General features: G+C 36.1%; 1 non-coding gene across 1 annotated transcript; it reads right to left on the bottom strand.

Annotated features, from left to right (window-relative positions):
• Positions 1 to 10236: 10236 nt before the first annotated feature.
• On the bottom strand, positions 10237 to 10341 carry LOC145565805 (small nucleolar RNA R71). The gene has a single exon (XR_014095182.1). It is a non-coding gene; the product is annotated as a small nucleolar RNA R71 (small nucleolar RNA).
• Between the last annotated feature and the right edge of the window lie 6596 nt (positions 10342 to 16937).

The following is a 16937-nucleotide window of genomic DNA, read 5'->3' as shown; positions in this document are numbered from 1 at the left end:
GAAAGCTAATTTTTCAGTGAGGTCAAGTGATCGAAATGCCTGGGTGAAGGCCGCTTCCGATCAGTAATATTAATACATAATATTACAGCTTAATCTTGACTGAACCCTTTGGGTCACACCCAAGCAACTCACGAGCCGAAGCGACGAATTAATTAGGAATTAATTAATAAGTCGACCGAGTAATTAATATTTAGACGTCGAAAATTCGAGCTTGGAGCGTCGAAACCGAGCGTCGAAAGTCGAGTTGAAAATAGTAAAAGACGAGACGTGAAAATAATAATAAATCAACAAAGACCAAAATACCCCTAGCATCAGAATGCCCCTAGCAAACCGAGTGCTAGGGGCATATGGCCTAGCATAGTGGCTAGCATGCGCACCAAGCCGAGCCTAGGCTGGCTGGTGCGTGCTAGCGCACCAATGCTAGCATCGCATTGCTGGGCACTGCCTTGTGCGTGCATTGGCTAGCAACCATGCCGCAGCAGCAAGCTGCAGCAGCTAACACGCTAGGCGCGCCAGCCCGCAGCAGATAGCAGCAGCATGGCTGGGCCATTGAGTGCTGCCTAGCAAGCTGGGCCTCTGCCTAGCAGCTCGCAAGCAATGCATGGCTTGCTGGCCGAAGCATGGACAACAGCGCAAGGCAGCCCACCTTGGGTGCCTTGATGCCCAAGTGTGGGTGCCATGTGGTGCAAGGTGAGAGGGTAGTGAGGTGTTGTGTTGGCCGGTTTTGGGAGAGGGAGTGGGGAGCAAGTTTGGTCCCCCCCCCCTTCCAAATGGTCCTCACCTAACCTCTCATACGAGCTTGCCACTTGTTGATTTATTACTAGTTTGATTATTAATTTTATTTTAGCTTTAAAATAAAATGGGAAAATCAAATTCTCCCACATTGATGGGAGAGCTTTTCACACTCATTATTTTCCCTATAAATACCCAAGTTGGGGTATTGGAAAACTTCACTTGAGTAAGAGTTGAAAAAGGCATCACTAGTAGTGAAAACCTTTGAACTCAAGAGTTGAAAAAGGCATAACCATTGTGAAAACCTTTGAACTCAATTACTCGGGTTTCGGTCGGGCCTTGCTAACTCCAAGGCATTGGACCTAGTCGGTGTTTGAGTTGTGGGTGGACTTCCGTTGGAGGTCGTCGTATTTTCGAGGCTAGCTTTCGAAGTAAGAGCCCCTCGAGGTCGGGCGAAGCACACGACAAAGGTATAATTATTATCTTAATCTTGTCATTAAGTTAATTATGTTTATGGTTTTATTTATTGCGAGTGCGGTCTTAGTTTTGGGTTTGTTTCCGCGGTGAGTCGGACTCACCAAACCCCAACACAAATTGCCTCCACGGCGAATCCCCACGTATCCTCTTCATCATTATCATGGTTTATTTCTAGAAGTGATTGATCATTTATTGCTATTTTAAGAGGAGAAGCATGTATAGTCATAGGAAGACCTTGATAGTTCAACCTAATCATTTGATGGAGCAAGGATGGTATTGCTCCAAGCTCATGTATCCAAGGACGTCCAAGAAGAAGGTTGAATGTAGGTTTAATGTCCATGGGATGGAATTCAACCATCTTTAGTATTGGGCCTGTGGTAATTGGTAGCTTAACAGTCCCACACACCGATCTCCTTAAATTGTCATAGGCCCTAATGCTTTGTGTTGTTGATTGAAAATCTTTTTCTGGATTAAGGCCTAAATATTTCGCAGTTCGTAATGGGCATACATTTATGGAAGACCCATTGTCAACTAAAGTAAGAGGGATGTTGTATCCCTTGCACCCCACAGTTAGGTATAATGCATTGTTGTGGGTAGTGTCTTTTGAGGGAAAATCATCACTAGTAAAGGTAATTGATTTGTCGGATTTTTCGCTAGTAAGCAAGCTAACGAGACCATGAGGAGTTGTGTCTGTACTTACAGACAAAGCCGTTAGAGCATTCATAAGAGAATTCCTATGTTCTTTAAAAGTACTTAGGAGTTCCCAAATTCTACAATTTGCCTTAGATTGGCGAAGTTGTTTGACCAATGGATTTTCCACCTCAGTTGGGGGTGGTACTAGATTTTGAAATTGATTTTGAGTGGTCGAAGATCCATTTGGTTGTATTTGATAAACTCGCCCAGAACGAGTTAGATGATCTATCTCTATTAGGTTAGTTGTAGGACTCATGAAACAACTTTCTTCTAGAGGCTTTGAATGTGCCTCCATTTCAAGATGCTCCATGAGTTGTGCTTGATGTCATTGTTTATCCAAGGAGAGATTCGATAAATCTTGTGATTTCCCCAAGAAATGATCTCAATCAAGCACTCCACTTGTTTCGTTTTGTAGACAAGGTGGATATGGGACGGCGATATACTTAGAGACATATAAGTCTTGGAAGTCATCGCCCCATAACCCACACACTTCATTAGTTGCCCCTATGAGTGTTGTGGTTAGAGGCTTCCCTATGGGAGTGATATAATTCAAAGGATTGAACGTATCGCTTACCATATGATCCTCATCAATGTGAGATGTCCCCAATGGGGATACAGTGTTGTTGGGTTTAGGCGTGGGAATTCTCCCATCATCCACTAGATCTTGTATTTTGTGTTTTAGGACAAAGCAACGTTCAGTATCATGTCCAATACCTCTACGATAAGCATAATAGGCATTGCCATCCCATTAGGAGTTTCTTTTTTCTGGAGGAGTGGGTGGCGTTGTCCTTGTTAGTGCAAGCAATCCTTTTTCATTTAGTTTTTCTAGTAATTCTGTATAGCTCACAAGAAATTGTGTAAACCTTCTTTCTTTTGTCTAGGTTCTCCGAGGGTCATTATATCGCATTGTGCTATTATATTGCGCGGAAGTTGCAAATACATCAATAGAGGATGAAGTGTTATCATTCCCCTTTTTGTAGTTGTTCTTAGGTTGATGATGATGAGGCTTGTTTGCCTTTTCTTTAAAAAGATCATCTTCAATCCTAGTAGCCACAGAATATACCTTTTGAAAAGTGTCTAAACCAAGGTAGCGTAGATGTTTGTTGTACTTTTCAAGACAATTGTCAATGAACTTTTGTACCAACTCGAGTTCAGGTGGCCTTTGGGCAAAGTGACAAAGGGAAAAACTAGGTCGTTAACTAATCCTCCCTCGGTCAAACTAAATTTATAAACACTCAACAAACCTAAATACGAGTATAGAGGCAAGTCAAGGGTCGAACCCAAAGGACCGGTAATGTTCAAGCGCTTTCAATTTGGGCGCCTAAGCTAGATCGAAGCCAAAGATAAAGAGAGAACACTAACTACTAACAAACCAAACAACCAAACAAATGAAACACTAGGAATGGGGATCAACAAGTAATCATGACAATTACAACAACTTGGGAACAACATGCAAATCAATGGTTGCGAACACTAATGGTAAGAGCAATCAAAAGAGCTCGACAAGCTATCTCCTAGAGGTCTAGCTAGCGCCAACTACGAGAGACTCTAACTAGGAACGTCACAAACCAAGCTCAATCGACAATTGCAAGTTACAAATCAATGGTCCGTATCAATATAGACTCACAATGCAATCTAGCATAATTCTCAAGGCCTAATCGAATTACACACATGCACAATTTCCATTAATCACTTTAATCTCAACAATTAATCAACATAATCCCTAAATTAAGCACAATCAATCAATCATACAAGTTTCACCCAATCCCTAGACAAACAACTACTCTAACATCATCATCTAATCAACTAACAACTAAGGAAATCAAGAATCAACAAAATATCAAGAACAACTACACTAATTAAGCATCAAACATCAAAATCAATCCAAACAAACAAGAATATTAAACAAAGCAATAAAATGAGATGGAGTTAGAAATGCTCATTGATAATAGAGAAGATCTTCAACACAATTGTCACCGTTGAATCTTCAATCTCTCAATCACCATTGAAATTCCTCACTTTCTCTCTCTAAATCTACTCCTAAACTAACCCTAAAACTAGAGAGAGAAGCTCTCAACTAAGCTAAGAATATGAATTCTAATTCTAATTCTACTTCTTAATTCTCCTTTCAAAAATCGGGTTACAAGTAAATATTTATAGGAGGCGCGAAACAAAACCGAGCAAATCAGGGACCCAGGGAGGCGCGCCCGCGCAGCAGGGTTGTGCGCCCGCGCGGCTGGGCAACGTGCCCGTGCCCGTTGGTTGCGCGCCCGCACTCCTCTGGGTTTCTTCGGCTCTTCTCGAGGCTTCGTATGTTCACTAATGGCTTCGAATGAGCGCACCGAATGATGATGATGAACACTAAGAGTGGCAATTTCAAAAAGCACTTGACGGTGGGTTCAACACCCCATCTTCATGAGAGCACGGCTTGAGAGCGCAAGAGCTAGAACTTGGAGAATCCACTTCCTTACACCTTGAGATTTCCCAATGCTATAAGCTTGATCCAAATGCATCTTCTACCTTAGTAATCCATCCATATCAAGACTCAAACCTCGTATAATACCTACAACCACGAAAAGAGAACAAATAAAGGAGAAAAGACTAGAAAAACCCTAGAAATGCACAAAACCACAAAATAAGAGAGAAAAGGTAAAACAAAGAGCAAAAGCATGAAACTAAGCATTTATTAGGAAGAAAAGATATGAAAAGAAGGTAAAAACAACCTAAATACTCATCAAATAGGTGTCATTTATGACACCCATCACAAAGTGGGCCGCCTTTTCTCGTCATCTACCATAGAAAGCAAGGAAACCTTAATCGTTGCCTTACTTAAGCATTTCAAGTTCACGCAAAGTTGATTTGAACTCTACGTTACTCTCATATTGGGTAATGAAAGCCGAAACTACACCTTCCCATGATGTTTTGAACTTAGCATCTAGCCCACAGTACCACTCTCTCGCGACTAGGTCTAGAGATAAAGGGAAAGTCAAAGCATAAAGCTTAGGATCAAATCCCTTTAAAGCCATGGTGCCAGTAAAACTCATTATATGATTTTTCAGATTATTGGTCACCTTGAAATATTGGCAAGTCCGTAGCTACGAACTTTTCTGGTAAAGTGAATCCTGTAGGAGGAGCAAACTTTTCTACGTCAAAGTACTTGTTCCCTATTATGGAACGAAGAACAAACTTTTCTAACGACTTCTCTTTTATGGATAGTTCATCCATCTTTTGTTGCAAAGCCAAAGCTTCGGCATTTTTCTTTTCAGCTTTTTCTAGTTTCTTAATGCTTCTATCCTCGGCCTCTTGAGCCTTTTCCTCTCTCAAGCGACCAATCTCTTCTTGGAGTTGCTCTATGGTTGACATCATTGTTGGACTAGAGTAAGTTGTTGAGGGAAAATGGTTTGAAAGGGGTGAATTGTTTGATGGTAAACGTAGAATGCTAGTGCCCGGGAGTCTTCGTTCCCAAACCGGCCCTAAAGGAAGTACAAAAGGTTAAGGAAATCGATACGCTTGTTTAGAGGACAAAAAGAAGAAAAGGAAAAAAGACACAATATGCATTTGAATGGATAACATCGCCTTTAAAAAATTCATTAATAATGATATTGTTTGTAAGAGTCAATTGTTCTTGAGTAATCAAAAGGACCTCGTAACAGTAGGCGTGCACAAGTAACCAGGTTGCGCACGGAAGGCGCGCGCATCCCTGGCTCTTGTGCTGGTCGTGGTCACGCAACTTCATGAGTTGCGTGCCGTCTGCTCATGCAAATTTTTATTTTTTTACGAGCAGTTTTTTTTTTTATGTTTGTGTCTTCTTTTTTTTAACGGTTTTTTTTATGATACCCTTCAAATGCGACTCAAAATTACGAAGGGACAACTTCGCAATTTGGAACCTAACTAAACTAAAAAAGCTATCCTAAACACGTCGCATATAGTTATATAATCAAAGCAGCATACCATAAGCCAAGATTCACATAATGCCTTTCTAAGGTCAAAAGGTTGGGTGTCCAAAGGTACCATATCTTAAGGAACGATGCACAAATCAATCACTCAACGTGTTGACTCATGACATAGCCCTCCCAATATTTTGTTGGCGATATGGGTCGGATGATTGTTATTGATTTTGGGATAGAAGCCTAGTGTTGGCAACCCCTAGTCAATGAGCCAATCCCCAAAGGGTATAGTGTGCTATGATTTATGCATGATGCAATGTTGCTTGTTTGGCTTTTATTTTTGTGAAAAAGGAAGATATTATGCATTCAAGTCTCGCTCTCTAACTAGAGATTATCCATGTTAATTCCCGTCACAACCCATAGGCAACCTAGTGTTGGAAACCTTGGACCATAACTAAAAATTAATCTTGTAACCTCTAAGTCCCCAATGGAGTCGCCATTGTAAGGAGGGTGTGCCCATCGTAGGGGATCCTTCTCCTTAAATGCTCATGGCCCTTTAAAAGCCTAGAATTTTACACTTGTCAGGGTGTATTAGGATTTGAATTCCTGACTGTTTGGGGGACCTTGAATTCTTCACGTTGATTCTATCATTACGCTTTTTTTGTAAGAAACAAGTAGGAGTCGCCAATGAGTTTTAGGAAAACTCATAAACCTCGTTCATACCTTTCTGGATGTAAGGGCTGTTACATAGGCCATCTTTAGGACGTGGTAAGTTACTCTTTAACCTTGAACACTCTTTACATAAACCCTTAACTCCTTAGATCTTTAAGCTCACTTTAAGAAGAAAATTATTCTTAATATATATCTTAGACAAACACATGAATCCATTAACACTTTATATTTTTAATGCATTAGAAAAAGATGAAATGCAAAATGCAATTAACCCCCTTTTTTATAACCTATCACCTCACCAGTAGGCTTGGCTTTCTAATATGGAGTAATGAAAGATTTAGGGCTAATTTAGCACCTAATATCGTCATTACTCCTATTGGTAACATCACATGAAAACAAACACATTAATTAGCATAATAATAATAATTAAGAAAATTGAGAAAAGTAGAAAATAATACCTTGAGCTAGATGTAGCTATTTTTTAGATGACTCCTTTTGCTTACCAAGGATTAAAAGATGAGCCTTCCTTAACTAAAATGAAATAAGAGAGGCTAAGTGATATTTTTTGGAATTTTTGAGATATTAAGAGAAGTTAGTGAAAATATAGCTAATGAACCTTTTTTTTTTTTTTGGATTTTTTATTAAAGAAAATAAACTTGAATTAATAAACTAGATCTTGAGAAATAAACTTTTTCACCTGATTTTAATGTAGGCTAGGAACACTTAAGCAATTAAACTATTTTTTTTTTCTAGACAAAGATAAGAAGTAACAATAATATTTGAACTTAAAAAAAATTTTTTTTTTTTTTTTTTTTTGTGTTTTTATAGGAATTAGAGATAATAACAATACTTAATAAAAGTAAAAATAACAACTTAACTAGATGATGCTTTTTATAAGCTAATAACTTAAAAATAAGGCTAAATTAGAGATTTTAACTAAAACAAAATATTATAGGAGAATTTTTTAGAGAGAAATTTTAGAGAGAGAATTAGTAGGATTTTTTTGGTGTCCTAAAATGAGAAAATTAGGGGTATTTATAGGAAAATAAAGGGGTTAATTTGTAAATAAAAAAATTAAATAAAATATAATTCAAGGATTTAAATTGTAAATATCAAGATTTTGGTAATAATGAAAATCTTTATATTAAATTCTTTTGTTTTTTATGTAACAAACTATTTAATTAGTTTTGCAACACTTAAACTGATAAAATAAAGAAAATTGTTACTAAATCATACTCTAATAATGATATAAAAAAATAAATAAAAAAAAATAAAAAGTTCTAAAATGTCATGGTATTACCAAAAAGAAAAATGTACATAACTAACTCATGTCAAAACTCAAAAAATACTCATGTGGTATACATATGACAGAGTACCTAAACCTATTAAGTGAATATTCATGAATCTCTCAATTCATTATACTCACCAAGACACTAAAACAACACTTATAAAATAAATACCCCCCCCCCTAAGTGTAAGGAGGGTGTGCCCATCATAGGGGATCCTTCCCCTTAAATCCTCATGGCCCTTTAAAAGCCTAAGACTATACACTTGTTAGGGTGTATTAGGATTTGAATTCCTAACTGTTTGGGGGACCTTGAATTATAATTGATTTTATCATTACGCTTTTTTGTAAGAAACAAGTAGAAGTCGCTAATGAGTTTTAGGAAAACTCATAAACCTTGTTCATACCTTTCTCCAAAGTAGAGTTCAAGGGATATTTGGCACGAATCGTAAGTTTACCCATGCTCTAACTGGTCTACGTGTACCAGAAATGAGTTTGGGAGCGAGGGTACTAAAATAATGTTTCCTTTAGAGGGGAATTGATATCCTAGCCCTAGTACGATCTCTACTTGATGAGTCTATTTTATATATATTTTTATTCCCCGTCCCGTGGTCATATTTGTGCTTATTTGAGCTCTGCGGAGCTATTTTTATTACTAATATACGTTTCCTAGTGTTTTTGTAAAATTGGTATTATTTTGTAGGAATCTGCAGATTTATAACGATTCCCGAGCTTATTGAGCCACTTCAAAGCATTAGAGTCCGATCGTATTTTATGACCGAATATTTAAGCCCAAGACCGAGTTAGAGAAATTGAGTTCGGTGATTAAAGTCTCGATTAGTGAAGAGATAGGTCCAATACTCCAAAATATAATTGTGAATTAACGGACCAAGAAAAGCATAAGAGACAAATCCAAGAAACAAATAGCCCAGCTCGCTCCTCAACTTAATGGGCCCGATCAGGCGGCCCTATTCACGATCGGGCCAGTGGAGTTGCAAGTTGTTACTAATCCTGTTTTAGTGGGTTTAGAAAGTTGAGTTTATCTACAACTCCTTTTCCATGTTATAAGGGGATTGGAGTATGTAGAAGTCAGGGAGGGTATTAGTATTAGTTTTTGGATTAAGTAGTTTTAATTTTAAGCTTTTCGTTATTATACTTTTTTATATTATTAGTTTTTATTTGTTATGTTGTTACGATTTTATAATTAGTTTTATCATAATTGTTTTCTTTAATTTTTTGTTCTTTCTTTTAATTACGCTTATTTTAATTGCTTTGATTAATCATGCTTAATTTAATTGCTTTGTTTAGTTTAGATTTAATTATGCACGAGTAGTTTAATTATAGGGTTGTGGAGATCCATGATTAATATGAAGGGTTGATTTACTATAATTAATTGTCAATGTTTTAGGTTAATTTCCTATTGTTTGTTATAATGCTATGCAATTAGATTTGCGCAAGTTTAATTGTATTAGTTACGCAATATTGATCCAAGATTCGAGAGATGACGATTAATATTAAGGCCTAGTTTCAATAGGTAGAATTAATTTATAATTTGTTAAGTTAAGATTCGAGAGATGCGATTTAATACCGGTAGATTAATTTTGTGATTGTAATACGTAGCTAAAGCCCTGTATAACCTGCTTAATTTTTACATTGATAATTGATTCTTATGTTTTATCCCGGGATATTAATTATTGGTGAACCTATGACCCTAGATCTTTTTATTATTGCTTATTCCCCTATTTTAATTATTGTCATTGTATAATTCTCACAATTCTTCCTTGTTTCTTGATAATTTAGATTATAATAATTTATTAAGAATAAAAAAACATTGGTTCCTGTGGATTCGACCCTACTTCCCTATCTATTTTAGTTAGTGGTTTTAGGAATTACTTTTGATTAGGTGATACGACTTTAGCCTGTCAAAATTTGGCGCCATTGCCGGGGAAATGGTTTTATTTTTATTTCTAGTTGTTATTAGAGTCTAGATTATTTTTATTTTTTTTTTATTTTTTTTTCATCTCAGAGAACGCAAGTTCTTCGAGACAGTTTCTCATATTTATTTGTTTAGTACAGATCAAGAATCAGAGATGACTGCACCACCACCACCTCCTCCTGTTCGCATGCTGAGCAATTATTCGCAGCCATCCCTGACATATTTTCCCCATCTTGCTCCTACATCTAATCTCGATGGAGTACAATTCAAATTAAACCCCTGTTTATTACTATGATCGAAAGGAAGCAATTAGCGGAGCTAAGGGTGAAGATCCAAATCTTCATATTTTGGATTTCTGCCAATATTGCAACACTATAAGGCAAACTGAGGTCACGCAGGACCAAATCAGGGAGATTCTTTTTCCCTTTTCTTTATGTGGTAAAGCTAAATTATGGTATAATGGATTGAATAGAACTGCCCTTGGTATTTACTGACTGGAGTACTCTTGCTTTGAATTTCTATAATAAATATTACCCTGCAGAGAGGACATCTTTGTTAAGGAGTTCGATCCTAAATTTTGCCCAGGAAGATGATGAAAGTTAATATGAAGCTTGGGAGAGATTTAAGGATTTGCAGAGAGAATGTCCCCATCATGGACTAGCACAGTGGCAGATAATCCGAGCTCTCTATAACGGGCTTGGATATAATTCAAGAATGATTTTGGACTCTGCAGCTAACGAGAGATTTATGAATTTGAATGAGAATATTTCGAGCAATTTTGTCGAAGAGATGACTATTCATAATTCTCAATATGGGAATCCCAGAGGATTTGCAAACAAGGGAAAACACCAAGTCGATTCTATATCCTTTTTGCAAGCACAATTGACTTCTATTAGCCAGAAATTAGACAATATTAATAATTCTAATTTATCTTCCGTTACTAATGTTTCTGCTATTGGTACTAACTCTGTAATATTTTGTGATAATTGTGGTCTTGTAGGTCATTGGGCGCAGAACTGTAGGAGTTCACTTGAGAAAATTGATGTTTTTCAGACCTATAAGCAAATTAGTACATACTCTAACACCTACAATGCAGGTTGAAAAATAACCAAAATATGTCGTATAATAGTACGAATGTGCTTAACCCTCCACCACAAGTACAACAACCACATCAGAGGTACTACCAACCTCCACATCAGAGACCACAACAGATTGTTACTCCTCCTTCTAATTCTGGCCTATCAGAAATCAAAACGATGTTAGCCAATACGCAGAAGCAGATGCAAAGTAGAGATGTGCAAATTGACTCGATCCTATCACATAATAAAATCATAGATAATCAATTGCGTAACTTTACTCTACTCTGCAAACTCGCCAGCAGGGATCCCTACCATCACAGCCAGTACAACCAACATACGCAAATGCAATTACCCTGAGGAGTGGTTCACACTATGATGGGCCTCCTATGCCCAAAGATGATGAACCTGTTACAATAAAAATTGCTAATCTTGATTCTGTTAAACCAAACAATGTTGTTACTAGCCCTGCAAGGCTCTAGGGTAAAACTAACTCTTCTAATAATTCTCTGTAGGGAAACCCCAGGATAAGAGTGGAGATGTGAAGGGTCCTGCTATCAAACTTCCATTCCCTAATAGACATTTAAAGAGTAAGTTGGATAAGCAATTTGCTAAGTTTCTGGAGGTTGTGAAAAATTTGCAGGTAACAGTTCCTTTCACATATTTAATTACTCGAGTTCCTGCATGCATATTCTAAATTTATGAAAGAAATTTTGACTAGAAAAAAATCTATTAGTGAGGTAGAGACAGTTGCTTTTACTGTAGAATGCTATATTATAATGCCATTATCTGTAAGCTCTAAATTAAATATGGGTAATTTAAAAGATACCAATATTACTCTGCAAATGGCCGATCGTTCTGTGAAATACCCTTTAGGTGTTTTAGAGGATGTTCCTGTTAGAGTAGGTAAATTTTATATACCTGTTGATTTTGTTGTTCTTGATATGGAGGAAGATTTGCAAATTCCGATTATTTTAGGTAGACCATTTCTTCATACTGCAGGGGAAATAATAGATGTGAAAAGTGGTAAACTTACATTATGTGTAGGGGATGATAATATTACTTTTAATCTAAATAATGTCCCTAAAAGTCCCATGTTAGAGGAAAAGAATTTTAGTATTGATGTGGTTGATGTAAATAATTTTTCTAATAAGCCCCAAGCTCTCGTTAGAGATCCCTTGGAGGCGGTATCATGTGTTGCATCTTCCGAAAGAAATATTAACTCTTGGAAAGATGAAGTGGATGCTATAGAAAAAGCTCTAAATTGTGTAGGGCTCGGGTTTGAAGATGAACAAGTGGAGATTAAGAAACAAGTTGTAGAGTTTGAGCCCGTAGTGAAAGTCCTGCCCGATCGGGTGGCATTTGCTCAATAAAGCAAAAATACGAAGAAAATCAAGGCAAAAAAGGAGTCTCGTGCAACAAGTCGTGAAACACCAGCTGATCGGACTCTAGGGGCGGGCCCGGTCGGGCCACGCTCGCCCGGTCGGGCGCGAGAGCGCGTCAGCAAAACTGACCAACTTCAAATTGCTATAACTTTTGCGTTTCTTAACGGAATTTTGCGTATTGGAAAGCTCTTCAAGTCTACTTTCCAATGCAATTAGAATCACTCCATTATCATTTGTATAAAAAAAGTTATGAGCAAAATAGTGAACATGACTCGTTTTTGCCTCTTTTCTTACTAACACTTTGTTCCTTTTTTGTCCAAAATTGTACAAAGGTGATGAATTACAATGCTTGGGATGTTGGTGGATACGAGTTTGATGATGAGGGGTAGTCACTTGGATTATTAATTCCCTTTAAGCCAATGAGGACATTGTCTGATTTAGCTTGGGGGGGAACTTCTTGTATATATAGGTACTCTTTCTTTCCCTTTTCTTTTTATTTTCTTTGGTGTGCCTAGTTTAGTTTTAATGCTTTTATAGTCTAGATTTTATTGCTTTATTAATATAGATTTTATTTATTTCTTAGATTAGATTTATTGCTTTCAAAAAAATAAAAAATCCAAAAATACGTTCCAATGAATAAAAAAATCATGCTTCTCTTTGCCCCTTAATGAAAAATTTTCGAAATTGTTTTGATTCTTGGTTTTGATGATAAATATTAAGGATTAGTTTATCATGATTTGATATTTGATTGTCTCGATTTCTTAATATGCGTCAATTTTGCCCAACTACTTGTGAATATAGTGTTTGACTAGCTGATTTGGTTAGGAATTGTGTGTTTGTTCCTGGTATGTCAATGAAGTTGAGTATTGGTTTTTAACTTTGAGTAATGTTTGTATGACTCATTATTCTGCACATTGAGGAGGACGAAAGCGTTTATTCTTTTAGGTGGCCTTCAAATGATATTAGATACATTTGTTCCCTTCTTGCTACCCATGTTATTTCCTTGACTATTTGTTGTTTATTTAGCCATATTACAAGCCGATTTTGCCCCATTGGTTACTAGTCCAAAGCATGGCTTGGGGGAACTAATAGTTAATGAGGTGAGGGAGTTGTAGTGTGCACATAATTTGCACAATATAGGGTGAATATGAGGAGTTATTTGTTCTTATGTTATGATTGGAAAAAAAAATGAGAATTTGTGTTCAAATTTGAAAAAATTCCAATGTAAGATAAAGAAAAAAAAGAACCAAAAAAAGAAAAAAAATCGTTTCAATGTTCAAGTGTTCTAGTTGAAGGTTGCTCAAGGAAAAAACATAGTTTCAAAGAAAGAAAGAAAAAAGAGAGTTTAAATTTTGTTTGTTTCACTCAATTTCTATAATATTATATTTGTATGAGTGAAGTTGTAAGTATTGGAAATATTGTTAATATTGGATTGGTTATTTGGTGAATTTTTGTAGTGTTGAGTTATGTAGGAGATGATTTGGTCATTATTTGTTTTTGACCTTGGTTTTATTTATTAGGATTTTGGCTCCCTTAAGCATAGCTTTCCTCTCACATTTTCCCAAATATTTCTTACCCTTTACCCTAAGCCTTACATTACAAGTTTTAAAAACCTTCCGACCTTTGTGCATAGAGTTGTGTGAATGTGAAATTAGTTATTTATCAATGCAAAGAATGATTTGACGTATTTCGAGCCGACTATATAGGTTGAGTGCTTGTCTTTTTGAACACACGAGTGCGTGAGTTGGGAGGGCATTGTTCACATATAAAAGGGGTGGTTATTGGAGAGTGATTGAGTACATCTTTTACTCGCCACATAAATGAGAGTTGAGTGTGTGAGCACTAGTCTTAAATTCTATATGCTCTTGTGGTTCGCTCTATTTGACAATTGTTAGGGAAGATTGGTAGTTGGATGGATTTGATTGATTGACTTTGATACATGTTTGTCGGATTTACCTTGAATCGTATTTATTGATTTAAATTATTTCTGGGGTGAAGTATTGATTTATTTATTCATTGCTTTGCTTAGGGACATGCAAAGGTTTAGATTGGGGGAGTTTGATGAGTCTATTTTATATATATTTTTATTCCCCGTCCCATGGTCATATTTGTGCTTATTTGAGCTCCGCGGAGCTATTTTTATTACTAATATACGTTTCCTAGTGTTTTTGTAGAGTTGGTAAAATTTTGTAGGAATCTGCAGACTTATAACGATTCTTGAGCTCATTGAGCCACTATAAAGCATTAGAGTCCGATCGTATTTTATGACTGAATATTTAAGCCCAGGACCGAGTTAGAGAAATTGAGTTCGGTGATTAAAGGCTCGATTAGAGCAAAGATAGGTCCAATACTCCAAAATATAATTGTGAATTAACGGACCAAGAAAAGCATAAGATACAAATAGCCCAGCTCGCTCCTCAACTTAATGGGCCCAATCAGGCGGCCCTATTCACGATCGGGCCAGTGGAGTTGTAAGTTGTTACTAATCCTGTTTTAGTGGGTTTAGAAAGTTGAGTTTATCTAAAACTCCTTTTCCACGTTATAAGGGGATTAGAGTACGTAGAAGTCAGGGAGGGTATTAGTATTAGTTTTTTAATTAAGTAGTTTTAACTTTTAAGCTTTATCTCGTTATTACTCCGTAGTTTAGGATACCATTACTTCGTTTTACGCTTTTCATTATTATACTTTTTATATTATTAGTTTTTATTTGTTATGTTGTTACGAATTTATAATTAGTTTTATCATTATTGTTTTCTTTAATTTCTTGTTCTTTCTTTTAATTACGCTTATTTTAATTGCTTTGATTAATCATGTTTAATTTAATTGCTTGTTTAGTTTAGATTTAATTATGCACGAGTAGTTTAATTCTAGGATTGCGGGGATCCATGATTAATATGAAGGGTTGATTTACTATTACTGATTGTCAATGTTTTAGGTTAATTTCCTATTGATTGTTATAATGCTATGCAATTAGATTTGCGCAGGTTTAATTGTATTAGTTACGCAATATTGATTCAAGATTCGAGAGATGAGGATTAATATTAAGGCCTAGTTTCAATAGGTAGAATTAATTTATTATTGGTTAAGTCAAGATTCGAGAGATGTGTTTTAATACCGGTAAATTAATTCTGTGATTGTAATACGTAGCGAAAGCCCTTTATAACCTGCTTAATTTTACATTGATAATTGATTCTTACGTTTTATCCCGGAATATTAATTATTGGTGAACCTATGACTCTAGATCTTTTTATTATTGCTTATTCCCCTATTTTAATTATTGTCATAGTATAATTCTCACAATTCTTCCTTGTTTCTTGATAATTTAGATTATAATAATTTATTAGGAATAAAAGAATATTATTTCCCTGTGGATTCGACCCTACTTCCCTATCTATTTTAATTAGTGGTTTTAGGAATTACTTTTGATTAGGTGATACGACTTTACCCTGTCACTACTAGCTCTTCCTTTTTTCGCAATTTCATCACCAAACAATATATGCAACGTGATACCTAAAAACTAAGTTAGTTAATATTATTTACAAGCATCAATCATATAGGAATTACATTGCAAAAGTCGTTATTCTTATTTAATCAATATTCGTGAAAGAACAATAAATAAACAAGATTCCCCTTGACTTAGGTGATCAATCAACAATTAATTATTCAATTCTATTCTTTATGTAACACAAGATACTATGTGGAATTAATTAATTAAAACTTCGTTTAAAGTGATCAAACAACACTAATTAATTAATTAAAAGTTATTTAAAAAAGAAAACAAAGGTGATTGATCTAAGTGCTCGGGAATTTATTACCACTACTCCTCGCTAGATCTTCGTTTAGAACACTTATGGACTCCTTCTTGTTCGGGAACCTCCACCGTAGTAACAAGTATTGAGGGGGTGAGTGTTTAGGACAATAGGGTTAAGAGTTCACAAGTTCACAAAGTTTCTGCCAGAGTTTTAGGTTAATTTCTTTTTGTTTCAGCCTCGTATTAAGCCTCTATTTATAGGGAATGGATGCATTTAGGGTTTTGAGTATTCTGCCACAGCAGGTGTCACGCACATCAGAACGGGTTGCGCGCGACAGCCAGCGCAAGTGATTTAGATGCGCTGCTATGGACAGCGCAACTGAATTTCTTACGCGTAGTATTATGGTAAGATTCGATTTTATATTTTTATGAAATTCTGAATCTTTCGCAAGCGCATCACTAGAGGTTGCGCTGGGTGTCACGTGCAACCTTGTGAGTTGCGCGTGACAGACCGGTGCGACTCATTAAGATGCGCACGGATTTTTCAGCGGCAGCATTGATTTTTAACCTAGGCGCCTCTAAATCTGTCATAATTAGGTTTTAACCTCGGACTTAAGCCTAATTATGATCGAGCTTAGTTAGTTTGGACCTTAATTCATTTTGTTTTGGGTTAGGCTAATCATTTTGCATTCTTGTGGCTTGATCAGTTGTCCATAAGCATTCTTCACGTTGATCCAACACAAAGATGGTTTTATTTATCGTCATAGCACTTCTTGTCGGGACAGGAAGCCAAAAGTGGATGTCTACACTAAGATGTCAGCTCTGAAAGTTACTCAAAGACATAAGGTTACAATACTTGTAGGGTCAGACAAAATACGTTCAAAGTTTTTTTTTAAAAATAAAATGATAATAACTTTTTCCCTTATTAGACAGTACATATAAATTTACAAAAAAACATCTAACCATACGACAAAATCTTATACACACGAACATTACAAACAATGACCCTTACTGAAGAAAAAAAAGTATAAAGTAAGGTAAAT

This window comes from Chenopodium album, chromosome 10 (assembly GCF_948465745.1).
Source record: "Chenopodium album chromosome 10, dcCheAlbu1.1, whole genome shotgun sequence".
In the NCBI taxonomy this organism is placed as follows: Eukaryota; Viridiplantae; Streptophyta; class Magnoliopsida; order Caryophyllales; family Amaranthaceae; genus Chenopodium; species Chenopodium album.
The sequence above is the reverse complement of the archived record's forward strand: the minus strand, read 5'-3'. Positions and strand labels throughout refer to the sequence as shown.